Source organism: Delphinapterus leucas, chromosome 1 (genome assembly GCF_059928025.1).
Source record: "Delphinapterus leucas isolate spDelLeu-1000000601 "Yukka" chromosome 1, BTC_Dleu_Yukka2, whole genome shotgun sequence".
NCBI lineage: Eukaryota > Metazoa > Chordata > Mammalia > Artiodactyla > Monodontidae > Delphinapterus > Delphinapterus leucas.
In genome coordinates, this window is record NC_143129.1 from 112875214 (window position 1) to 112895159 (window position 19946).

The 19946-nt window shown below is 39.1% G+C and overlaps 1 pseudogene; it reads left to right on the plus strand.

Moving 5' to 3' along the window:
- The first annotated feature begins 8812 nt into the window (after positions 1-8812).
- On the plus strand, positions 8813-9283 carry LOC111164075 (small nuclear ribonucleoprotein E pseudogene; annotated as a pseudogene).
- Positions 9284-19946: the final 10663 nt, after the last annotated feature.

The following is a 19946-nucleotide window of genomic DNA, read 5'->3' on the forward strand; positions in this document are numbered from 1 at the left end:
CATTTGGCAAACCCACCAAATGAGACAAAGCATTGTACAAAGCCTTTAGAAAGAATTGGTATCTAATGTTAATGTCTGTGGAATGGAACTGTCATAGGATAATGGCCTTTTGATGGTACAGAAAATGCCAAGGCAGAGATAAGACATTTATTTTTAAAGCACTAGACAATCACCTTTGGATAGTGTCCTTCCACCAGGTCTTTATTTCTAATAGACCAATAATTGATATGGATGTAATTATTTTTCTTGATGGATTTGATATATTAGGCAATGGCCTTGCTCACTCTGTACAATCATTGAGTTGCTATAGCCTCACTGGTCACCAGAAGAAACATTTTATCCTGTATCCTCTCCAATCAGAATTCTGAGTATCTGCGATTTTTTTCTCTAAGGACCAAGTGCAACCGTATATATATTTTTTCTCTCAATATCAAGTACAGCACTCTAGTATATCACTAGGTGACCACAGGGTTTCGGTCTGCCTGAAATGAGGTGATTCAGGAAAGCTGAAACCCTGAGGTCACCCTAGTGATATAACCATCAATTCAGGTATTTGTTAAGTCCCTTTAAGCAAAAATCTGCATGTTTGTATGGGTGTGTGTGTGTGTGTGTGTGTGTGTGTGTGTGTGTTTATGTGCACACCTGTTAGTGCATACGACAGGCAGACATCCAGCACCTTAATTGGGTAGCTGGTTATTGTCGTTCTTTTACGGAGAGTAATGAAAGCCTAGTAGAATGTCTCTGATTTGTTATTGTTAATCTTGTTTCAAGGAAACATGAGACAAGGTTGATGGTTTGGGTTGACTTTTTATTTGCTATGAGTATGGTAATTTCAGCCACACACTATCTTGAATGTACACGGTTCAGCTTAATGGATTTGTCGAGTAAAGTTCTGGCCTTGCTACAGTGAAGTTCATCCCAGAGTGCAATGGGATAGCACTACAAGGAAAAAAAGGCCTTTGACCTTCTTTTCTAGGCCTACTCATAAACTCCAATAAACCTCAAATGGCAAGAGGCAGTTTCAACTTTTGTCTCCTGTCCTGAAGTTCTCTGATACATGTCTTGAATTTTTATTTAAATTACTTTGGGTTTTAATTTATTCAGTCAAATGTCAACCAAGTGTTGTTTATCCTGTGGATTACATTCATGCTCACTGCAGAATTCTCTAACATTTGATTTCTAATTATTTTCTTGTTTATCCATGTGGTGCAATGTTTTGAATATTACCTCTGACCACTGACCAGTTGGAATTATAATTTTCTCTCTTTCCTAAGCATCTGGTAGTAAAATTTGGCAAGCATGTAGTTTCAGCAAATCTAACGACTGCATTGCCACAGCTTTTATTCCATATAGCACTCTCTTCTTTATGTATTTATTGCACTTAAACAAGCTACTGCATTTTGGCTACTAGAATTGAGCCTCATACAGAGTGAAACTGCAGTTTTTCTAGGTTTCCCGAATACAAGACTATACAAAAGGGTCTTGAGGTGCAATCTCCAAGGAATTCCAAATAAATGAAAAACAGAGTTGACTTAAGAAACTGTGAAGCTGGTCGTACAAGAGAGATCAACCTTGAATTCTTGCCTGCTGTATTCCACCATCTCCCATTGTATTTTTTTTTTTTTCTTTTTTTGCCGTACGCGGGCCTCTCACTGTTGTGGCCTCTCCCGTTGCGGAGCACAGGCTCCGGACGCGCAGGCTCAGCGGCCATGGCTCACGGGCCCAGCCGCTTCGCGGCATGTGGGATCTTCCTGGACCGGGGCACGAACCCGTGTCCCCTACATCAGCAGGCGGACTCTCAACCACTGTGCCACTAGGGAAGCCCCTCCCATTGTATTTTTAAGCTTGTTTCCTTCTACCCGCCTCTGAGCCCAATTCTCTTCCTCTCTCTATGCGCATAATTTTTAGCATTATGCAATAAATACTTAACCTCTCCTCTGTCCCTGACAACCAGACTGACTGAAAGGTGGGGTGGGAAGAGAAGCATGGTATTGGGCATTGGCAGTACAGACATTTGGAAAAGGTATTAAATCAAAGAGGAGGACTAGGTCCTATCAGAGTGAAACGATCAGTTAGTACAGTCAATGGCATGAAAGATAATAGTCTATTTTTTTAAAAAATAAGAACTTTGGCATGGTCTAAAGTTATAGGATAAGGAAGCAAAGTAGAAAGGTAAAGATGAAAAGAAAGGTTAGGTCCAGGTTATGAAGACCTGAGTGCCATGCTAAGGAATCAAGTATTAGCATCTGGTAAAGGAGCATCAGTGGAGGTTTCCAATCAGATGTGAGACATAGTTAGATTTGTACTTTAAGAAGGGGATCTTTGGATGAAGTGTGGAGAGCGGGCTGGAGAAAGGAGAGGCTGAAACCAGGGAGACCCACTTAGGAGGATGTTATACTATAAATGTGAGAGGTGATAAGGGCCTAAAATAAAGGTAGAAAAGAGACCAGACTTGAGAGAGGTTTTGAATGTTAGGACAGACAGGATATGGTGGTTCATTAAAGATTGGAAGAGAAGGAGAGGGAGGAATCCAAGATAGTTCTGTGTTGGTGGGTGTATTATTTTGCTAGGGCTACTGTAACAAAGTACTATGAACTGAGAGACTTATATGATAGAAGTTTATTTTCTCATAGCCTGGAGTCTAGAAGTCAGAGATCAAGGTGTTGGCCATGCTCTGTCTGAAGGCTTTAGGGAAGGGTCTTTTCCAGGTCTCTCTTCTAGCTTCTGGTACTTACTTGGCTTATGACAGCATACTTCCAATTTTCACATGGTGTTCTCCCTGTGTGCATGTCACATGGCATTCTTTTTTTTTTTTTTTAACATTATTGGAGTACAATTGCTTTACAATTATGTGTTAGTTTCTGCTTTATAACAAAGTGAATCAGCTATACATATACATATATATATACATATATCCCCATATCTCGTCCCTCTTGCATCAAAAACCCCAGTCATTGGTGTAGGGTCCCACCTACACCAATGTAGATGTAATTCTTAACTAATTACATCTGTATTAACCCTATTTCCAAAGAAGTTCACATTCAATGGTACTAGGTGTTAAGACTTTACATCACTTTTTAGGGGGACAAAATTCAACCCATAACAGTTTACTATCAAGTATGCAGCATAGAAAGCCTTCCTGAGTTTCCAGCCTACCTGGCCTGCCCTGTGGAATTCAGATCTAGGATGGCAACACACATTCTGAATTTCCAGCCTGCCCTCTTGCCTGATGCATTTCAGACTTGTCAGCTCCCACAATTATATAACTATTTTCTTTTTCTCTCTCTAATCTTTCTCTCTAGATAGAGATACAGATACAGACACAGATACAGGTATGAGTATAGACAGATATAGGTACAGAGATAAAGATAGATATCTCCTGTTGGTCCTGCTTCTCTGGAGAACCCTAACTAAGATAGTGGGGAGGCTGAGTATTTATGGGGGGGGTTGGGGGGACTTGGAAAAGACAAAAAAGGGCATACACATCTTTATAATAGAGTAGAATATAAGTCCCAGAAAGGAGTGATAAAAGAGAAAAATATTACATATTTTATGAGGTCCTAGGATGTATCTCTATGACTCCAGTTTTATTTCTATCTCAATTTGCAACTTCACAACCAGAGCTAGGCTCAACTAACACTTGCCTGCCACATTGAAAAAGAGTATTCTAAACAAATTGAAAACATTGGGCTGAACTATATGAAATTGCCAATATTTGACAGTTTATTTCTTACCAACAATATCAATAGTTTCATTAACTTCGGTGTAAAATAGATTATTTACATATACAGAATGCACTTAGAAAACCAAACTGTTTTCTTGAATATCCTAAGACCTAGTCCATCATGTGATGACTTAAGAGAGGTGGAGTCTGTGGGACCAGGTGTCAGGTGGGGGCATTGCAGGTAGGCCACTAAGTCAGCATATTTAGCAATATCCATTGGAAAGCAGTAGCTAACAGTAGCTAATAGTTATCCAACACAAAAACTGTGAAAACAGTGGTAGTCATCACACGTATTATCCTATTCATTTCTCATAAAACACTGTGAAATAGGTACTATTATAACTGGCATTTTACTGTTAAGGAAACTGAGGGCTAATGAGTGGAAATGGCTTGCCCAAAGCGGTAGAGCCAGGAATTGAGTCCAGACATGTCTGGCATAAGGGCTCACACACTGGTATCTCATGCTGTATTGCTCCTGATCCAGTAGGTCCCTGAGAGCTAGTTCAAATGGGAACTAGAGTCTAAAGTCCATGGATATGATTAAGGCAGGAAACAGAAGCCAGCAAGAGCAGAGAATCAGGTACTAGGAATATCCGACAAATTTTAATTTCTTTTTTCTGTTGCTTCTACTACGATGTTTGTCCTTCACTCATTCATTCAAATATATTTATTAAATAGTATTATTACCAGGCATTGGTCTAGGCAAGTGGAAATCATCTTGATCAAGATGGACAAAGATCTCTGCCCTTAAATAGTTTAAATCCTGAATAGGGAGACAAAATAAATTATAAACATAATAGAAAGGAATTTTATAGCATGTAAGAAGGTTATACATACAGCATAACAAATAAAATGTAAATGAGTAAGGTGGTTCAATAGTTCCATGGTAAGGTGAGAAGTGGGCAAGAGTCAGTATTAAATAGCAGGGGCAGGGTTACTTTTAGTGAGAAAATATAATTTGACCAAAGAGTTGAAGGCAGTGAAGGGATTTAGTCAGATAGATATCAGTGGGAAGAACATTCTCATCAGGGTAAATGTACTAAGTCAGGAATGTCTCTGGCATGTTCTAAGAAATTAAGGAGGCCCAGCCTGTCTGAGGTAGAGGAGGAAGTGGGAGAACAGTGGAGATGAGGATAGACTGCTAGCAGAAGCCCATAGGGCACTGGGTCTTGTAGGCACTGTAATGACTTCAGCCTCTACTTTGAGTGAAATGGGAAATAAGAAACCATTGAAGGGTTTTGAGTAGAAGAGTGATATGATCTGATTTCTACTTTTAAAAGGATCACTCTGGCTGTGTTAAGAAAGACTGTAGAGAGTCAGAGTGGGACAAAAGAAACCTGTTGGAGACCGTTTTAGTAACATAGCCAAGGAATAATGGTGGCCAGGACCAGGTGGTGGCAGTGGAGGAGATAGGAAGTCATAGGATTCCGGATGTATTTTGAAGGTAGAGCCAACGGAACTGTAAGATAAGGAGAGGAACAAAGATGACTGCAAGGGTTTTACCTGTGTAACTGGAAGGGAGGAGTTATGGATTGATGTAGATAAGGTTTCAAGTGGAGCAGATTTGGGGAGAAGCTCATGAGTTCAGATTTGGACATGTTGAATTTAATACATCTATTAGACATCTGAGAGGAGATGTCAAATAGGCAAGTAGATGTACAAATCTGGAGACTGGTGAGGGAAGTCCAAGTAGAGATGTGTACCTGGGAGGTGTCAACATAAGATGTTATTAAAACCATGATACTGGGCTATATTACTGAGAGCAACTCTAGATAGAGTAGAGAGGATGTTCTGGGACTGATTTCTAGCTTCCTTCTTCCCTCATCCCTTGACATTAAGAAATTAATGAGAAGAAGAGAAATCAGCAAAGGAGACCAAGAAGGAAATGACCAGGGAAGTTGGAGGAATATCAAGGAGATGGGGTGTTGACATGAAAGTGGAGTGAAAATCTCACACATGTTTTCACCTGCCCACCCACTGGTTGAATGCAGAGCAGTCCAAGGCCCCAGAGGAGGGCAGAGTAATGAGGTGTGACGAGCCTGGTCGCTGGATGATAGCATGAAGTCGAGGTCCTCACTGCCAACCTGGACTGTGATGAGGTCAAGATGCAACATTGTACTGTTTGGTCTCTGAGATTTGGGGATATTTTTAAACAGTTGTTGGCCTACTCTACCCTGACTAACACAAGAACTGATGCCATTTGAAAGGTGCCAGCATCTTATTTTGAGAGCTTTAGCAAATTTTAATTGTTGGTACCCCCATGAATGTTATTCATTATTAATGAGTCATTAAAGAAGTACTTTCTCTTAGAAATGCTTTATTTGGTGTTAGGATTATGTATTCAAAAGCAATAGAAAACTGTTTAAAAAATGATTTATCATCAGATTTGTGCTTTCTTGAGCTAGGTTTGAAAATTATTCCAAGTTAGCTGTTATGTCTACCCTACATTCTCAGTCTGAGTTGACCTGGCATAAGCCAAGTTTCAGCAGAGCCTAGTTCCATCTTGGGCTTCTGTGAACTGGGATTGTCAATGGCGTGTTCCTGATCTTCACTCTTAATTGGATCCTAAAAATATTTATTATTGATGGGAAGCTATCAGGTTTTTTTTTTTTAAGGTCCCTTATCGATAAACCTTTGATTGCTGTGGTTAAAGAAAAATGTCTACCTTCCCCCAAGTACAGTGTTTGGAATTGCTTTTGGAAAATTGATTGAAAAGTTGTTATGAGCCTGAGGTTAATAGTGTGAACCCTGTTTGATGTACTTGAACCCTATGCTATTCATTCTCAAGTTTTTAGATTCTAGCTACAAAAGGACAAGTCTGAATATCTATTACAATGGCTTCCCATCACACTTAGCATTGAATCCAAAGATATTACCATGGCCTACAAGGCCCTACTTATTCTGGCTTCCTGCTATTTTCTCGCCTCCCTCTTTGCTGCTCCTTGAACACACTGCACATGCTCCCTGCTCAGAATAGCACTTGCTATTCCTACTGTTCACCCAGATGCTCACATGTCTTCTTGTTTCACTTCATTCTGGTCTTTCATCTCCCTGTCCACTCTATCTAAAACTATAGCTTCCATCATTCTCTGTCCCCCTCTCCTGCTCAGTAAATATTTGGTGAATAAATGAGTGAATGGATTAATGAATGGTTATGGTCATCTGATTTCTCAAAACAACATTATCTGATCTAAGAAAGACTCACTGTTTTTGTTTCATGGTACAAAATACCATGATGATAGCCAACCTAGGTGGGGTTTGAAATTTTAGAAAATTTTGAAAAAGAAAGAAGCTTTTGGCCTCAATTCCCACTACACTCTCCTATCTATCCCCTACTGCTTCTTTCATTTTTTATCTATTTATTCAGTGAACATTAAATACATATATGTTGAGCACTATTTTTCCTCCTAACATAACAAAGAAAAAAGCTCCACCTCTATCCTGATATTATATTGAGTGGAAATAGTGTCCTGAATAAAACAGGCTTCTTTTAAAGGGGCAAAAACCCTGTTACTGTTCAAAACTTTTCAAAGTCCCAAAGGGAGAAAGAAAACAACTCCCATCTGCATTAGTTACTGTACAATTTGCAGCAACAGAATCTATTGGTTTTCACATTTCCATATTTTTGAGGCACATTCACAACCATAAGGAAAAATATTAAATGTGAAAATGGTTAGATACGTGTCAATAGAAAGTCTGCTTGGGAGTTACTTCCAGCCACACGGATTCACAGAATGCTGATTTACATGATTTCATAAACATGATTTCATAAACTTGGTTACCTGCTCACAAAGTTATCTAGTGCTTAAAATGTAATACGAGTTAGAGGCTTTTTGCTTTGTTTTTGCTGTGAAAAACTGTGTTTCCTTTAGAAGAGCTCACAATTTATATATTGAAAATATATAAAAGAATTTTGTGTCAACAAAATGGTGTTTAAGGTTTTAAATCATCCTAACAGCCCTGAGACTTCCTCGCCAGACATCTCGGAGACTTTATGAAAGTTTTATTCTACAATTCCCTGCTTGCCTTTACTCTTAGCTGCTTCTTCCAGCTATTCATATCGTTTGAAAAATAGAGTTTATATACTTTAAGTTGCAAGGCATTTAGAATTTTCATAATCTCTTTATTGTGGCTGAAGTAGTCAAAAAAATGAGGTCTATTTTTGATAATATTTCACTGTGCCTTTACTAGATTAACTGGAGCAAGAAGCTAGAACTTGTGGCATTTAAAAAATACTCCATTTTTTAGAAAGCTTCTATGAGCAAATTATAGGATAATTAAATTAGTTTCAAAATAGTTGGTAAAAATCAGGGAATAGGGTGATAATGAAGATTTATAAAGAACAGATGCTGAAAATAAGGGTCTCAAGAACAGGAATTTTGCATTTATATATTTTAGTATCTTTCATAGCATGTAGCAATGTGCTAAGGACATAGTAGGTAATCATTAAGTCCTTGTTTATTTAACCTATAAAATTATATATAGCACCAAATTTCAAGTACCATATTTTACAAGGTAGAGAGTAGTATGGAAAAATTTCCCTTGCATAATAATCACTTAAAAATAAAGTATCTTTAAGTAATTGATGAGACGAGTATACTCTCTTATTGTTTTATATAAATTTCCTTATAGTTAATGTATGTTTACTGGCAACAGATCCCTATCACCTGCCCTCCATGCCTTCTATTTGGCTTCTCATTCATGAATTTCAGTGTCTATTCTCTTTACTACTTACTATGTTCCAGATGCTATATCTGTTCTTTGACCTTGGGAAGCATATAATTTAGTGGTAAAGACCAATGAGGACAGAGGAAAATTCAGTGCTGTTTTGATTAGACTCCTTTACTTACTAGAACTAAGACTCAGCTCATACATCTTCATGTATTAGAAAGATTATTATAAGAAGATAAGCACACAAGATAAGCTCAGGGAAAGCTGAGCCTCTTGACTTCAGAGAGCAAGAATTGAAAGGTGGCTCTAGATGCAGGTGGCCCTGGGGATTTCACTCATTTCAGAGTGGGACTTCACAAGTCCTCACCAGGCTCTCTTTACTTCTCTATTGCATACCTTCTGCTTACGTGTGGTTTCTGCTCACTTAAAACTTCTTGGGGTGAGCTTCCACCATGGCGTACCGGGGCCAGGGCCAGAAGGTGCAGAAGGTGATGGTGCAGCCAATCAATCTCATCTTCAGATACTTGCAAAATAGATCTCGGATTCAGGTGTGGCTTTATGAGCAAGTGAATATGTGGATAGAGGGCTGTATCATTGGTTTTTATGAGTATATGAACCTCGTATTAGATGATGCAGAAGAGATTCATTCTAAAACAAAGTCAAGAAAACAACTGGGTCGGATCATGCTAAAAGGAGATAACATTACTCTGCTCCAAAGTGTCTCCAACTAGAAATGATCAATGAAGTGAGAAATTGTTGAGAAAGCAATACAGCTTTTTTAGGTGTGCTTTGTTAGAAGTGTATTTCTAAAGCATTTATTCATATTGTTTTGCTCACCTTTATGTTATTACCAGATGACAATAAATGCTGTGGGATTGTTCTTATTTAAAAAAAACAAAAACCTTCTTGGGACTTCCCTGGTGGTCCAGTGGTTAAGACTCCATGCTTCCAATGCAGGGGACGCAAGTTTGATCCCTGACTGGGGAACTAAGATCCCACATGCTGTGTGGTGTGGCAAAAATACTTTTCTTGTGAGGGATCAGTCATTATTTTTCTCTACATAATGGGTTTTCAGAAATTGCCCATGTTTCTTATGTTTTCTCTGTATTCCTCAGTTCAAAATACTTACAAACATGATAGAATTTGTTCAGCCCATGTTTTTTAAAGCAACCATGGCTGCCCTTTGACACTCTGTACCTACCCCTGATTCAATCAGCTGTAACAAGAGGGTAAAGTCACATGGTAAAATCAAGTCTAATAGTTCATTAAAGGCTACACAAGGAGACATAGCATAGGCAGTGTGTTGATGTGTCTACTTCAAATTTGGCTTTGTAATGCTAGAATGTGATGGGGTACAGAATTCTCTAGGGTCGTAGAATTGAATTACTTGGTCTAGTCTAGGGGTAGTCAGAGCATACCCCTTAGGAAAGATGACACCCAAGCAGGTTTAGTCAAAGTTAGCTAGGGAAGAAGTGGTGGGAAGCTATACTAGGCAGAGAAAATAGCATGAGTAAGGAATAGGAGCAGGAAGAAATATGTTTCAGAGACTGAACCACATGTGGTTTAATCTTCCTGGAACTTTAATAACTATGTCCAAAGTGGTGAGAGGTAAGAAGAGAGCAGGCAGGATCCAGGTTAGAATACATAGTGAAAGTAATGGGAAACCATTGTCTTATACAGGGTAATGACAAGGTCACATTTACATTTTCGATATATCACCCTGGGGACAGATGGAAGATGTATATGAACATGGCAGGACTGGAGGCAGAGACAGAGACACTAAGTAGAAGGATAGTTCAGGTAAGAGATTAAAAGAATCCCAACTAGAAAATGCATGTAGGAGTCGAGGGGAGGTAATATGTTAAAAAAAATATTACTTAAATAGAATCAAACATACTCAGTAACTCATTAAGATGTGCTGGATGAGGGAGGGGGAAAAGCTGGTGTTTCAGTTTGACCAAGTTGGTGGACGGAGATCCCACAGTTGGGATGGGTAAGAAAAAAGGCGAGTGACTCTGGGGGAGGGGTATCAGGAAAGAGTTGAAACAGAAGGAGCTGTTATGTCGAAGGTGCCTGGGAACTAGATGTGAAATAAGTAAGTGCCTCAGATGACAAGAGAGAGAACTGGTGTTTTAATCAATGAGCTGGTCCATCCAGCTTTTCTTCATATTACTGAGAGAAAGTACAGTTGGAAGTTGAATAGGTACAGCAAGTGCAAAAGGGGAAAATCAAGGGTTTATCCAAAAAGGGATTTAGATTGAGTGTCCCAATCACAGATGACCACATCATCAGGTATGTATCCCAGTAACCACCTGCTCCCAAGCTAAGACCTTGCTGGACCTCCAGTAAAATTCATTTCTTTTCACCCTAATGATGTAGTAGGAGGGTATTGATTAAACTAACAGGGAAAGGTAGTTTGGGACATAAAGCTCTTCATTCATTCTTCACACAAATACCTACTATGTGTTATACTATACCAAGTACTTTAGAAGGCAAAATTTGCTTACTGCCTGCAAATGACTTTGATAAACTTGAGAGTTACTTAGGAAAACAAGGTAAATGGGACATATTGAAGTAAGTAAACAAAGGAAGAAAAAAGAGAAGCTACCAATAGAAGAGAATAAATGATCGATTTGCTTTAGATGGGAATGGCAGAAAATAATGGGTCATAGTGGACTGCAGATTGAACAGGATTCAGCAATATAAAAAAAAAGCAAGCATGATATTGAAATATCACATCAAGCATCACATTGAAATATCTAAGCAGAAGTATAGCATATAAGAACAAGAATGATTCACCTGCCTAGGAAGTCAGATTCCTAAATGAATTCTGTATCTGCTCAAGTTCTTTCGTTATTCCCAAGAGGAATAGACTGGATATTATTTAGGATGATTTCAGTTATAAGTAATAGAATATCCAAATCAAAATGGCTTAAACAATAAAGGGAATATACTGCCTCATATAACTAAAAAGTTCAGGTTTCATGCCTTTTACATTACCTCCAAGGATGTGGTTTCTTTCTGTCTTTTCATTATAGTTTTCAAAGTGTTGGCCTCACTTTAAGGCTGGTTCCTCTTGTGATAAGGTAGATACTGATGCTAATACAACTTCATGCTTCGCATCCAATGATAGAGAGTGATTCTTAAATAATTTCCACAGAAAATAGAGGTAACTTCTTCCCCAGAGTCCCCAATAACCACATCTTATATTTGGCCCAAATTCAGTTATATGTCCATTTCTGAACCATTTGCTGTGGCCAAGGGAGGAGATGTGATAATTAGCTTGAGCCAATCAAGATCTACCCCTGGAGAGAGAGATGGAATCAATTCTACCCTAACTGCATGGCTGGGATGTCCGGGATCTGTTAGAAAGGAAGCAACGGGGATTGCACGTGGGAAATACGAACAGCAAATGTCCACCACACTACTTATGCAGAAAATAAATGTTTTGGGAAGCCTGGCAAGTAGCTCAGCCTGATGCCTCAGCTTCCTGAAGGAAAGGCTGGAGAATCCATCTCAGAAATAACACAGAAACTGGGTCAGCTCCTGGAGTCTAGGGCCCAAGGTAACACGGACCAGTTGACAGGTATTTCAGAGCATGCTTCCAGAATGCACCACCCTCTTTGCTTTTATCTTCCTGTTTATCTCTGTGTAAGACTCAAAGCCACAGTAGAGAGAGCTGGCCAGGGTTGGTTTATGTGCTCACAACTTAGCTAAGAGAGATTGGAGAAGCCTGACTGATGGTCCCATCAGCACTCTTCATAGTGGAGGACAGATAATTGTTCCTAAGAGCACTGAGGTAGTTTTCTAAATAAAGGGGTTAAAGGGGTCTGGGTTGACAACAAATAGTTGTCCACTACAGGTATTATTAAGTTCCAAATATAAAAGGAGTATAAGAAACTTAAATGGCAGAATTAGATAAAGAAGATAATTAAAGGACAAAAACGTTTTGATGGAAAACATGTCCATTTAACACATTTTTATGGAGCACCTAATGTATGGAATGTGCTATGTTGATATAAAGATTTGTATGATACCCTCTCTACCCTTCTGGATAACACAATAGATTTTAGAGCTAGGAGGAGAGGCATTTACATTTCATGCAATCTGACACCTTACTTTTAAGGTGAGTAAAACTAGGTAGAAAAAGGTCAAATAATGAATATTTGACACAGCTGTGACTAGACTCCAAAACTGCATTATTCCAACCTATCTAGGTTTTTTCCTCTTATGCTTTACCTACTCGCTTAGTTGCTGCATTGGTCATAACCAACATAAACTTCAGAGAAAGGACCCAGAATTACCTCATGGTGGAGAAAAGGCTGAGAAATAATTGGAATATCTTCTTTATCATCAAAAGGGGAAGCTTCAAAACCCATTAAGATCCAAACTCTTCAAAGTCCCTTAAAGACAAGAATTCCCCAGTCAGAGGTTTAAGAGCACTTGCTCCAACCAGAGGGCTTTCAGTAGAGAAAAGGTAGCTAGTGAAGGCTGTATGCTTGAAGCTCCTTTCCCAAGGACTAAAAAATAAAAATAAAAACCAAAATAACTACTTATCTGCTCAGAGTGACTTCCCTGCAGTTATGCCCCGAGGGCGAGAGGGGCACATTCTCCAACTTCTAAAGCTGCATTTTGCTTCTTAGATTCTGAAACTTCAGGCTACTTAGTTGTATTTTAGTTCAAGAAATTCTTTTTTCATATGCTCCTTTTAATCCATTTGATACTGTAGTACATTTAAACATCAGCAGATGGGGCCCTTGGTTCCTTTGAAGAGTGTCAGGCTTGAATTTTGTTCGCGTCTGCGGTCCACATGAACTTTGCTTGTTTTCACAGCGTGTTAAATTTGCACATTCTCTAGTTCACAAACGTTTATTTAATCAAGAAAAATAAATCTCATTAATGACAAGAAATTTCTTTTTTCCCCCTTCCACTGTTCTGTAGAGGTAAGTTAGATCTGTTTACAAATGGAAAAATGAGTATAACATAATACCTAGGCAACAGCATCTTTCAAAGGACAAGCGAATTCAGCGTCAAAATTAACCTGTTGTCCTTAACTCAGGAGGCTGTGTGGGAGGCTTTCACTGTATGGGGCCACAGGTGACAGGTTGTATCTGAGTTACCCTGATTCTGGCCTGTTCTCTTTCTTCTCAGCTGAGTTTCATTTTATGAAGGCATTGTGTGAATTGGCTGGTTTTTACCACTCACCAATAATCATGATTTTTTTTAAGTGATCTTTGTCGATAGTCCATAAAGAGAACAACCGGTTGTCTGGCCCTTGCACCTGTTCAAGTGGGTAAGTTTCAGCTCCTTAAAGGTGAGATCTTTTCCCATGAGAAATGTAACAGCTCTTTAAGGAAGGAGTGTAGTTTACAGGGCAGAAGAGATGGCAGCCTCCCACACTCCTAGAGTCCTCTCTTAATTTTCTGCCTGGCTTTTTAACGTGAGCTTGCTCTGAGAATTAATCACTGTTTCCCTTCTGTCCCCCAAAATGGGATGACACAGAACTTCTTTTTTGGCAAAACCATGAAAGACCCAGAGCAAAAATATTTCCTATGCATGAAGCTTGATTATATAAATACTATTTCAACGTGCTTACTGCATCTCCGATTAGTATGATTTAACTGATAGATTGAAGGCATCTTTCTTAGTGTAATTAATATTTGTGTTGTAAATAAATCTGCTTGGACAGATCTTAATAGCAGATTTAAAACACAGTAAGAAGACTAAGGATATATCACTGATGGAAGAGATAAAATTGGACCTCCTTTTTTTCACTATTCTGAGTTTAAATAAATAGCTCTGTTTTCCAACATTATTGCCACCTCTTAAGAACTGATGTTTTAGCTTGAAAGACTGCCTATATTTTTTAAGGTATATTACGGATCACATTCATTTCCAAATTCAGGTCTTAACTAGCTCATAAATCTGTGAGAATGAGTGTCTTCATTAATAACATTCTCTATATTTTTAGAAATTTGCAACCTAATATGGCAAATTGGGATGCAGTTTGCAGATTTAGGATTTGTGGAGTTTACACTGATGCAACTAATGTATTACTTCTGGGTAGAGATGATATTTGCCTGTGGTTAGCCTGAAGCAAATTTTAGGAAAGTATTGTTCATTTCTTCCCTCCTTTTGTGCTGACACGCTAAGTGATATACACGGAAATTGTGTGCACTACTTGTGCCCTGGTCTGAAGAACTGCTTGTGGGCAAATTTCATTAGTGCTTGATTAGTACTTGTGCTAATTAACCAGGCACAATTTTGCCTCCAGTCATAGTATGATGAGTTAAGGCTGGACTGAAAATGTGGCCCTAAATGCATGTGTTGGAAGCCCATAAAGCCCATATAATCCCATAGAGAATTCTCACTTGACTCCCCCATTAATGGTCTGAAAAAGTAGAACAGAACACTCTGTTTCCAGTGCAATTTGAGTTCACCCAGTTATTTGATATGTTAATGTTTAGATTAAGCAGATGGCAAGGAAGGCAGTTGTTAGTTGAGGATTGTTTTTCCCTTTCTGCATATTATTTTCAGACAAACAGTTTAAGAGGGAAGTTACTTTACCTCTCCCTTTGCATCCCCTTGAGTTAAAAAACAAAACAAAACAAAACAGAAACCCCTGGTTGTATTATTATCATCCTATGTGCTCAAGTGCACTCATCTTATTTGGGATGTGATATAACAGTGGTTTCCAGTGTTTGGTGAGGTTTTTGCTATTTATATAATTTCAAAGAAAAGGGAGATAGGGCCTGGCTGAGGCAAGGACAGGAGAGGAGGTGAATTTGGAAACAAAAGCTGCTTGGAACAGAAGAGCAGATGTTATGCCTCTATCTACATCTCTAATTTTCTCCTCAGGGTTGGCAATACTGGCCCTGATTCTCCTACTTATTTCTGTGGTCTTCTTCCTCCTCCTCCAATTTCACCTGCCTTCTCCAAACCTCTTTTCCCTCATACTACTTCCCTTGCAATTTTGGAATTTTCCACATTAAATTTTTACATACTATATGCTGTGGCATCTTAGTAACTTTATTTTAAAAACCTTTAATAACTTTCAGAATTCCTCCAAGCTTGCCCAGCTCTCACAAATGAAAAGGTAGAGTTTTAAATATCAGGTTATATCATTTATAGAATAATTAAATTTTTTTTTTTTTTTTTGCGGTACGCGGGTCTCTCACTGCTGTGGCCTCTCCCGCTGCGGAGCACAGGCTCCAGACGCACAGGCTCAGCGGCCACGGCTCATGGGCCCAGCCGCTCCGCGGCATGTGGGATCTTCCCGGACCGGGGCACGAACCCGTGTCGCCTGCATCGGCAGGCGGACTCTCAACCACTGCGCCACCAGGGAAGCCCCTAGACTGACTTTTTTGAATGCAACTCCTGGCTAAGGTAGGCTCCAGGGCAGCTAGGCTCAGTTGGATGGAGTGGACAAATCTGCAAGCCTCTCTTCACTTGTATGCATCTTCTTTCTTCATCTCTAACCCGGGGATGTGTCCCTCCTTTCAGCCAGGACGACCCCTCACTGGTCTCTGGATGTTATTACCTTCCTGCATTCTCAAGAACATCAGTTACTCCCCACCATTTTCTGTCCTGCAAATTTTTCTTCTCTATTAGATTATTCCCCTTGGCCTACAAATATGCAGAATACCAGATGCCTAGACCATGCATATTCTTTCTGATATCACCCCCATTTCTTTACTCCCCCTTTTAGTCTTGACTCTCAAGTGTATTGTCTATGCAAGTCATCTTTGTCTTCATTTTCTTAACTCCCGTTTACCCTGACCCATTCCAATCTGGAATCTGATTTGTTTAATTCACTGAAACTACTCTTGATAAGGCGATAACATTTCTTGGTAATGACAGATCCAGCTCGTAATGTGTTTTTGTCTTGTCTTTTCAACAGCAGTCTACACAGTAGAGCAGGGACCCAGGCTCTCTGAGCCTTCATGATACCACACTCTCCTGGTCTTCTCCAACCTCTCTAGCTCTTTTATCTTATTCTCCCTTTTGGTCAGAAACCAATGTCTATTTTGTTCACTGTATTTTGTATAATGTCTAGTACTGGATCTGGTGTATAGTAGGCTCTCAAGAAATATTGGTTAAATGAATAAATTAAATAGTTTCAGTTCAATGAGAATCATGTTTTTCCCTCTAGAGATGAGCTGTGCAATACGTGGTCACTAGTCATATGTGGTTATTTAAATTTGAATTAATTAAAATAAAATTATATTAAAAATTCAGTTCTTCAGTCGTACTGGACACACTTCAAGTGCTCAATCGCCACATGTGACTAGTGACTACCATACTGGACAGTGCAACTTTTTAGAATACTTCTAACATTGTTGGGAGCTCTATTGCCTAGTGCTGTTCTAGAGAGTTTAAATTTAACTGCTGGCACCTGAACCGCATACGTCATAGAGTCATGCAGAAATTGGTCAAATGATTGGATGATTCTCTCTACAGTCTTACAGAAACACACAGAACAATTGCTCAACTAGGACAGAGGGACATTTTAAGCATTATGAAGCAAGGGAGTGTAGCATCCTAGTTAAATGTGTGGGATTGGTGATGGAGAGATTTGAAGGCGAGTCCTGTTATACCATTTGACAGGTATATGTAAAGAGCAACGGTTCCATCTGTTTTGCCTTTCTGCAACTCCATTTTCTTAACTGTAAAATGGGTTAAGACTAATACCTTTCTCATAGGCTTGTTGTAGAAATTAAAGAGATTGATGCAATTAAAGCACTTAATATTGTCCCCAGCACAAAGTACGAGCTCAATAAATGACAGCTAGTATTATTATTACTGTTGTTATTTTATATATATATATCTTCAGGCGGAAGGCACATACTCACACTAGTGTCCTTTCATTTCAATCATGCCATTGAACCCTAGTGTCTCTTTTTAAGGCATACCAACACTGAGTAAGGGGGTCATACATACTAGGCAAACATATTAGCAGAACAGGATTGAAATGAGTTTTAAAGCATAGGATTCACCTGGCAAAGTTTGCTACAGAGTGGATGAAATCTTTTAGAACCATTATGTTTTCAGCTTGGATCTCTGCATGCACCATGACCAGAACTCAGGAAAGCTGTCTGACACAGTTTCCACCAGGAGTCCAGAGCTTCCTCCAGAGCTACAATGTCAGATATTTCTTCTCCTTGGGCTGACAGCACAAGGAAATGCTGTTGTTTTTCCTCAGTTGGGAGAGTCCCTAACGGAATATAGCATGGATTTGTCAGTGCTTCTCTCATGGATCCTTTGTGTTTCTCTATTATTCTCCAGTCAGTTCCCTGTAACATGTGGGTAACTACCCACAGTTTTCGGTTGCATCCCCAGAATGCTGGAGAGTTAACCAGCCTGTCTTTCAGAGATGACAGTCTCTTAAGAAGCACTTCTGCAGGGACTTGTCATTCGCAGTTTGACATTTCTGACTTACTGTGCCCCATAAGCACGGATTTGAACATTTCTTTAGGAAGGATTTACATTTCATGAAATCTTAGAATGTCTGATTATCATTTGTGGTCTCAGATTCATATTTTCTTTCTTATAGAGACTTACTCAGCCCAGATCAGCAGCAGTTCCTATGAAGGGAATTGGTCTGCCAGGTTTACACATAGAAAGTGGCTCTGACACACCTGTTTAGGGATTTACTAATTTCACAAGTGCAGTCATTTGAGCAAAATCACATGTGAAACACTTTGTTTTTTTAAACATCCATTAGCAGCAAGAGCCTTGACTGCCTCTATTCCTACCCTCTATAGCACCAGACCCAGCTGCTATTAGTAGATTCCATTAATGAGCTGCTTCATTTTCAAAAGTTCTTTTGGTCAGCTGTTCATAAATTAGAGTGTTTTAATTCAATTTGATATCTACTGGAAACAGAAGATTGATTCAATTTTGCATTGTCTTTTATTTTGTTCACATGTGATTATAAGTGACTAATTTCCATATTTCCAGCATTCCCATCACCTTCCTGATCTCTGTGCCTGCTTAGTTCATTGGGTTAGGACTTGAAGCCAATGGGACCTCCAGCCCATGTCACAGAAAGCCCCTCTGACCTTGCCTGATGGCACTGTCACAAGCGGGACAACAGAACATCTGTATAGATCATGGCAAACCTTTTTTGAAACACAGCTCCAGGGCTTGCCCTTCTCAAGATGCGTTAGTGCATCATTTTCCTTTGTAAATAACAGCATATTCTTTAGGTTTTAACTGCACAAAAATGGATTTACAATTGAATTGCAGGAAGAATTTTTAACCGAGCGTCACGAAAGATAGTTTTCTAAGTCGGTGAAAAAAGATTAACTTGTAAACCTTTGACTCTTTCCTGCGATGATATTTCCATCAGTACTCACCTTAAAAAAGCAGGTAATTTTATGATTTGAAGCATATGGAATGTTATTTATATAGAGCTAAGAGATTAAAAAGATAAAATGGTTTCCCTCTTTATTGCTGAAATAACCAATGAAAGAGAAGAAGGGCTGACAAACAGCAGTTTGCTTCCCATAGAGAATATATTAAATACCCTTGATAATGATAATGTGAGCTCCAGGGATGAAGAGTTAGTTCATTTAAATGATTATTACTTTTTCTCACTTGCATTTTTTTCTTCCACAGTTATTCTTTTGTGTTTTTCTTTGAGCCACAGTTCCGTCCTTACTAAGTATTTACAATTTCTTTCAAGTGAGATCAAATGGGATTGCACTTCCTGTTTCTTGGGGGTTGGCTCCACCATTGAAAATTATGGGTGCCAAGCAGAAAGAATCGCGTAACTAAAGGGAGATTTCTCCCTTTAGAAGGAAAAGCTTCATTTTAGTTGAAAGGGAAAGACAATGCAGCTGTTTTGAGTAGCTTACATCTTTAGAAATGCTAATGAATGTGATTGAATTTCACTGAAAGTGGGGCTGAACAGTTCAAGTCAAAAAGAAAAAGGAGTTTTGAGGAACTAGTCTCATTTAGAGACAAAGATCTTATTTACAGTAACTTTATCCTAAGATCTCCATTTGCGGTGCTCCTAATTTAAAACTATAAAGCCAAAGCTAAAATGTTCACCTAAGCTTCTGGCTCTTATCAGTTCTCTCCAAATGTCTTTTTTGGGAAAAGTATTGTTCTCAAATAATAAGTTCAGGAAATTTGGTGTCAGATTTTGCTAGCCCATCCTTGTTAACTGATAGGGAGTGTGAAATGAAGGAACAATGCAGACAGGAGAGGAGACCTTGCCCTTGCAGGGGAGCAAAATTTGCCATCCCAAATATGTCTCTTTGGTACAAGGATTATTTTAGACTGATTATTTTAAAGAAGCAGAAGACTCAGGAAGCCCGTCTTTTTACCTCCTTCTTAAATGCCTGAAAGAATTTATATAAAGGACCTGGTCCAGGAAGAGCACAATCCTCTGAGATATCTACACAGAATCTGGGCTAGGTGTGGTAGAGGGGACTTGGCAGGGCCTGGAGATCAAAAACTCTCTGTGGCTCATTGCCTCTGCGTGGTCCAGCAATTATTTGTTTACCAAACATTTGCTCTTTTCCATCTTCCTGTGATTGCCTTC